The sequence below is a fragment of the Capsicum annuum genome, chromosome 5 (genome assembly GCF_002878395.1).
Source record: "Capsicum annuum cultivar UCD-10X-F1 chromosome 5, UCD10Xv1.1, whole genome shotgun sequence".
Lineage (NCBI taxonomy): Eukaryota > Viridiplantae > Streptophyta > Magnoliopsida > Solanales > Solanaceae > Capsicum > Capsicum annuum.
This window is the reverse complement of record NC_061115.1, coordinates 67,438,942-67,446,255: the sequence shown is the minus strand read 5'-3', so window position 1 is coordinate 67,446,255 and position 7,314 is coordinate 67,438,942.

The window sequence follows — 7,314 nt, the reverse complement described above, 5'->3', positions numbered from 1 at the left end:
CAGTTATCAATGGTCAATATTATTTATATTTCTTCTAACATAAGGGTCGTCTATCACGGTAGATGAATGATCAGTTGGAAAAATCAAGTCATGGATATGTCCTGTTGGAAGAGTTGACAGGATTTTATCCAATAGGAGGTTCATCTGTTGTATCAGATTATTAATTCGATAGTTCTTCTGTTGCATCAGATGGTTAATTAGTTGCATCATATTTTTTATTCATTATTTAATCTATTATAACATATGGTTAATCTGTTGCATAAGATAGTTAAATTATTGCATCATATGCTAAATTTGTTAGATCAGAATTTTAATCTGATGGTTCTTCTGGTGTATTAGATGGTTGATCTGTTGCATCATATGAAAAATATGTTGTATCAGATGGTTAATATGTTGCACCAGATGGATAATCTGTTGGAAAAAACAAAAAGCAGTAGCACAATTTTGTTCAATAGAAAAACAACAATATCACCATTTTTACCAAGAATAAGAACAGAACAAATCAACCCAAATTGTTATTTTGTTTGTATAAACATAAACAAAAAAATCAAACTTCAAAAAAATACAACAAACAACAAAAAATCATAATTCATTTCGAAAAGAGAAGAGAAGAAATACCAGAAATTAGGATTTTATTCAGAACACATTTCAAATTAAAGCAACAAATATTGAAATTGTTAACCAATACTATAAGAGAAGTTGGCTCAAGTTCCTCGTTTTCTTCAAAACTAAAAAGGTCATAAATTTTTACCTGTGAAAGAAGAAAAGGAACGATGATGAATTCAAAGCTATTGTGGCCGGAGAGCAAGGCCGTCACGTCGATTGAAGGTTGAAGAATTCAAAGCTGTTGTGGCCGGAGAGAAAGGCTATCACAACAATTGAAGGTTGAAGTTGAAAAGGAACTCGAAGCCCAATTATTTATCATCGAATATTGAAGTCGCAGAGGATTGAAAAGAGAAATTTGTAGAACTATTGGTTGGGAGAGAGTTGAGAGAAGCTGTCGAGAGAGAGAGGAGAGAGACTGGTTGATTTAGATTGAAGAGGGGAACTCGAAGCCCAACTATATGCTGTCAAAGGTTGAAGTCAAGGATTGAAAGGAGAAATTTGCAGAACTGTCGGTTGAGAGAAAGTTGAGAGAAGCTGTCGAGAGAGAGGAGAGAGACTGGTTGATTTGAATTGAAGAGGGGTGTGGGTTGGGTTGATTTGTATTTTTAAAAATATTAGAAAGTTTTGAAAATATTAATCAAGTCCACATTAACTTAATCAAGTTTCCTAATTATGTTTGACCCTTCAAGTTGGTCAATGTCACCAATCCTTCATTCAAGACTTAAAAGACACCTTTCCTTCAATTTTCTCGAGTTTCTAGTTATTAAGATAATGTATTTCAAATTCAAATACTTAATCTTTCAATTCACAATTTTTTTTACAATATTTTAAATTTTTTAAAAAATATTTTTTAATTTTGTGCTAAAAACTATCACGTGACTATTTTAATATGTTGTCTCTAGGCATCCTGTCTTGTTTTAGTTTTGCTTTTATATATATATATAGAGAGATATTGGTCCAAAATCCTACCAAACATAGTACTAAATAATACCACGCTTAATACACAGACTATTTCTAATAATACACTCTACCAAATGTCCCCCTAAAAGTATTATTTTTAATCTTTTCAGATTGTGATGTTCGAGCATTTTAAGTCATATTACCTTAAATAAAATTCAATTATTATATTTTTCCTCAATGAAATAAATTAACAAAAATTAATCATCTAACTATTTGACTTTATCTATCATAATTTATTTTAAATTATAGCTTTATATTACTACAAATATAAATAGATATATAATTTGAATATTTATTTTAAATTATAATTTTATATTATTATTATATATAAATAATAATATTGATTGTGTGTTTATCTATTTATATTTTTATAATTTTCCACTTTGAATTTGGGTACTTATTGTTTAAAATTCACGTTAAGTACTTATTTTAGCTAAACACTTCACTTTTAATATGTTTTAGTTTAGATTTAGAAAATAATAATTACATTTGTCCCTAGGATTAAAAAGAATTCAATATTGCACGAAAATATTTAAAAATGAATGAAAACATACCACTTGTTATATAAGATAAACAACACGCAAAATTAGCAACAAAAATTTATTCATACATGTAAATTGCAAGTAAATGTAACGACCTAAAATTTTTGATGAAATATATGAAACTTGTGATTTTGTGTGATTTGATTCTTTTACCTCTCCCATAGTTGCATTATGGTATTTCTGGGGTGTGGGTGTGATTGGCATGATTCCTGATATATTTCGATACCATTTATGTGATATTGTGATTTTTTATCTTCGAGAGCCTTATTTTGGACTTATGTGGATATCTTTTAATCCTTGCAACGGATGGCCGAATAGACTGCACCACCAGCTCCGAAATATCGATATAGGTTAGTTAGACCTTTGGTTCAGGTTCTGGCGCACTTGAGCTCATTTCGATCTATTGGTCGAAAAGTTTAAAAATTGGAAATATGGGTGTGGAACCCACATTTGATTGAAATGATTACGAATGGAAAATTCGACTTCACTAAAAAATTTAAAATGTCAATTTTAGGGTGTTTATTTGGTGTAATTTTACGGCTTTTAAATCTCATTTCAACCCTCGATTTGAAAAATTATGATTTCAAATTATGAGGGTCAACTTTGTGAAAATGATATTTTTTTGAAAATCCGACTTTGCCAATACGTTTGGAACGTCGAATTTAGTAAGACTACATACTTTGTTTGCATATATCGGACTCCAAACGAATTCTAAACACCCCATCAAAGTCCGTTTGGACTTAGAAAAAAAACTTGCATTATAGATAGCAGATTTTCTGCAATATAGTAGTTTTTTAATCCCTTTTTGGCCCATTTTGTCCTTCTTTCGTCTTGCCTTTTGAGAGTTAAACTCTAAAATAGTGTGAGAGCTTAAAAGTGAAGCTTGTAAGAGCTTGGATAGCTAGATTAACATTTGTTTCTTGATTCTATTACGGATTCAAGGTAAGAATTCACCATTTTCTTAGTAATTTCTTGATTATTTTCTAAAAAACTCAAAAATCTTAGGGCTTGATTTTAAAACTAAATTTCACTCCTTTTGACTTGAATAATATTTTAATCTTATAATTACTAGTTTTCATTAATTTAACCTTCAAAACAATTGGAATTCTTAATTTTAATCCGGATTTCAAAGATTTTACCTGGTAAAACTTAAAAATGATTTTTCTTCGATTTGAACCTCGTTTTTTACTTGATTTGACTTGAGTTTTTAGTTGTAGGTTCTTAAAAGTACGGGGAACACGTTTTTGAAGTAAAGTTATGATTTTTTCCTTCTTTTTCAAAAAATCTATTTTGGGGGTCCATTTTGACCTTGAACCAAAAGTAGCCAATATAGGTGTCATTAGTTTTATTTTGACGAATAGATTCTATTTAGATATTTTCAGAGGAGTTAGAAATCGCTCGTGGAAATTAAGGTCGTGGTTTCAAAGTGTAGCGGATCAGTTTCAGCTTTTGCGGTAGGTTATGGCTTAACTCTTTCAGACTGGGCCGGGTAGTAAATGATGGTACAAAATGCATGTTAAGAGTGGGAACTAATCATGAAAAATGATTATTTATGTGTTGTGTCTATGTGGGGGCCTATATGTGATGTAATTGTCAAAATTGAGTTATCATGTGATATGTGTGGCCGTGTGGGATCCTATGTGATATTGATAGCCTTGAATACATGTGAATAATTGTATAGTGTTGTTGAAATACCTAATGTGGTACCATTGGTGTATTTTGATATATTCATACTTGTTGTTATATGATACATGTGGAAATTCATGGATGAAACGGAAATAATAAGTGAATATTGACTCACGTGATTGTGGAAATATATTATTATGGTTGGTTAAGGAAATATATCACTGTGATTGATTGTGAGAATTACATTTTCATGTCATACTTATTCATGAAATATTGATACCATCGTGGCAACATCTGAGAAACACTGGCAACACCTTTTATAAAACCCTCCCCGAGGGAAGTGCTGGGGAAGAGATATTATAACACCTTATAAAACCTTTCTTGAGGGATGTTCCTGGGAGGAGATATGTTGATTTTATATAGGTTGATGAATCCCCCTATGGGTCCTGCGTTAGAAGGATTGCCTCTGTAGGTGTATACGGAGATTGTGCGACGATCCTGGAGGTTGTGCAACGACCTCGTGCATCATCATCATCATCATCATCATCATCATCATATACACTGCACTTGCTTTATTGGGTTATGTTGTGCTTGTATTGCCATATTGACTTGTCATCTAACTATTTGTTCTATATCTTGACTTGTTAATGTCTAATTATTTTATCTTCCTTTATTTGTACTTGATGATTTTGAGTATGCATGTTATTCTTTGTTCTACTTGTATGTGATATTGTGTGTAGTTGTATCCCTATCTGATGTGTTTTTGTATTATATATATGGATATTATAGAACTGTTAGTGCAAACGGTGTGGGATATTATTGTAGGATATTTTTTTATTGCTGGTAACGTGCCTTAGTATGTAATTTGTATCATTTATTTTTCACTTTGCTCGGTCTGCCTATGATACCTACTCAGTACAAGTGGACCGTACTCACTCCTACTTCACCTTTTTGGTGCAGCTTTAGGTTTGGGTGCGCCTCAAACTAGTTGATTTCGGGCGCCTTCAGGTTTCTCAAGGTAGCAGTTGGACATTCCTACGTTCGAAGTTCACCTCTATCTTTCTGTATTAGTTATATCTTTATTAGTGTTCGGAGGAAGATATTTTCCTTTGTGGTTATTTTTCTGATGTATTTAACTCTGGAATTATATTAGTAGTTCTTATATTGTTTACACCAAATTTTGAGAGTTATGGCTGCATGTGTTGATTTTATTCTTTCCGCTTTTATTATATTTATATGGTTCAGATTCATTCTAAAAGCCTTACCTTGGGGGTATTTCTATCTTTTTTTCGTGCATATTAGTTTGGCTGAAAGACTTACTTGTTAAGATTCGCTACGACAAGCATCATCATGACCTATCGATTTTTAGGTCATGACAGTAAAATCATGAAAACAATAAATAAATTGAAATATCTAAATACCTCCAAAATTATTTTATAATCCCCTTAGGAAATGTAGATATGTAAATGTAGTATTATTTCAATGTCGTTTTATGCTTAAGAAAAATTTATTCGAGCACATACAAATATATTTACATTCATCCTTTATGAAACTGATCTAGTAAATCTCCTTTTTGAGTCTCTGTTGTACTTATTGATTTCTCAAATGTTCATTTCGCATTTTTAAAATATTTGCGTACATCATATCCGTGGAAACTTCAGATTCCTTAGATTCATTTGTGACAAAAGATAAATATAATATTTGTAATTAATAATAATAAAATAACTAAAAAATAAATTATGCATAAAACATATCTTGATAGTTATTCGGAGAAGTCTGACGATGAACATCACCTGTAATCTTTTTATCCATGATTAATACATCTATGATAAAAGATGAACACAATATTAATTATAAATAATAATAAATAATTTAAAAATAAATCAAACATAAACAACATACCTTGATTGCTACTTAGAGAAATCTAATGAACATTACTTATAATCTCTTTATCCATGATAAAAAAAAACTCTATAATAAATATATATTAAATAAACATATATATTCCACATAAGGGATTGTTGCTAAGAAATGATAGTCTATTCAATTAAATAAAAGACATTCCACAAACATACTAAGAAAAACAAACAAATATAGTAACTAAGTCAAAAGTCCATTCTATACCGTCCTTTTGAGTGTATCTTCCTTGAAGATATAAACATATTACAAATGTACCAAACATCAATGCTCATTAAAAAATTCTAATATCGCCATCAACAATAAATTTTTATCTCTTTTTGTTATATTTTTTTCTTAAGAAAATTACTAGTAATATTGCACATAAATATAGGATAATCAAAGAAATGCATAAACTTATAAATTAAGAAAAATATACATGAACAAAATCAATTAAATCCCTACTAATTTAAATTAGCACCAATTTGCACAAAATATTAAGTGATAAAAGGTAAGACAAATATCATAAGTACACAATTTCTAATAAAGAACAAAATGAAGAAAAATAAACAACAATGATTGCACATAGAATACACTAAATAGTTGTTGATTACCTCAAAATAAATCAACCTCATAATGTTGATTTATATACATACATACATACATATATATATATATATATATTGCAATAAATAAAAGTGTACATCCAAAAGAAAAGAGTTAACTACCTACTTTCAAGGGCAATTTAGGTAAAAGTGACAAAAGAGTTTTAAAATGAGGTGTAGATGACTCAAGTTTTAATAATTGAGTTTAGGTGACAATTACTTTATTAGTGATTAAGATAGTTGGGAAAGTTTGACAATAGCCCACAAGTGTTTTAACACTTTGATCCAAATATTGACCTAATATAACAGGAAACGGACGGAAAAATCGTGCATTTCTCTCTCTTCTCATTTATTGTTGTTTTCTTTCTCTTCGCGATTTTTGTTGTTCATTGTTGTTGCTTCTTTATTCATCATCTTCTGCTTTATTATCATCATCTTCTTTCTCATTATCATCATCATTTTCCAATTGCTGGCCATTATTGTTGTTGTTACCGCTGCTGCTGCTATTTGATTAATTTTTTAGGTCAAATTTTGTTTCGTACATCACTTTGGCATTACTTCATAGGTGACTTTGGTAAGTAAAATTATGATTTTTAGTTGAATTTGTCATTTGGGTACACTGCTACTATGTTTTTTTTTTCAACAATGGATAGAACCAGAACACAAATCTAACATAAGAGATATCTATTTCAACAAATCACTCATCTGTTGCGATAGATGAGTCATCTGTTACAACGGAAGACTCATTTGTTGGATTCATGTTTATGGTTCTATAGTGTCGTAACATGAATCGAATAGATTATTAATTTGTTGCAACATACTAGTTATCTGTTGCAACAGACTAGTTATCTGTTGCAATAGAGGAATCATATATTGAACTAGATTAGGCACCTATTGCAACGAAACTTTAACTTGATTCTAACATACGAGTCATCTATTGCAATAGATGAGCAATCTGTTGCAATAGGTGATGTCGCCCAAAATACACTCCAATTAGAAGTATAGTGCAGTCGATTGCAATTATAATAACCCAACTAGGTTGGGTTCGATCCCACAGGGAAAACGTGAATAGTTGCTTG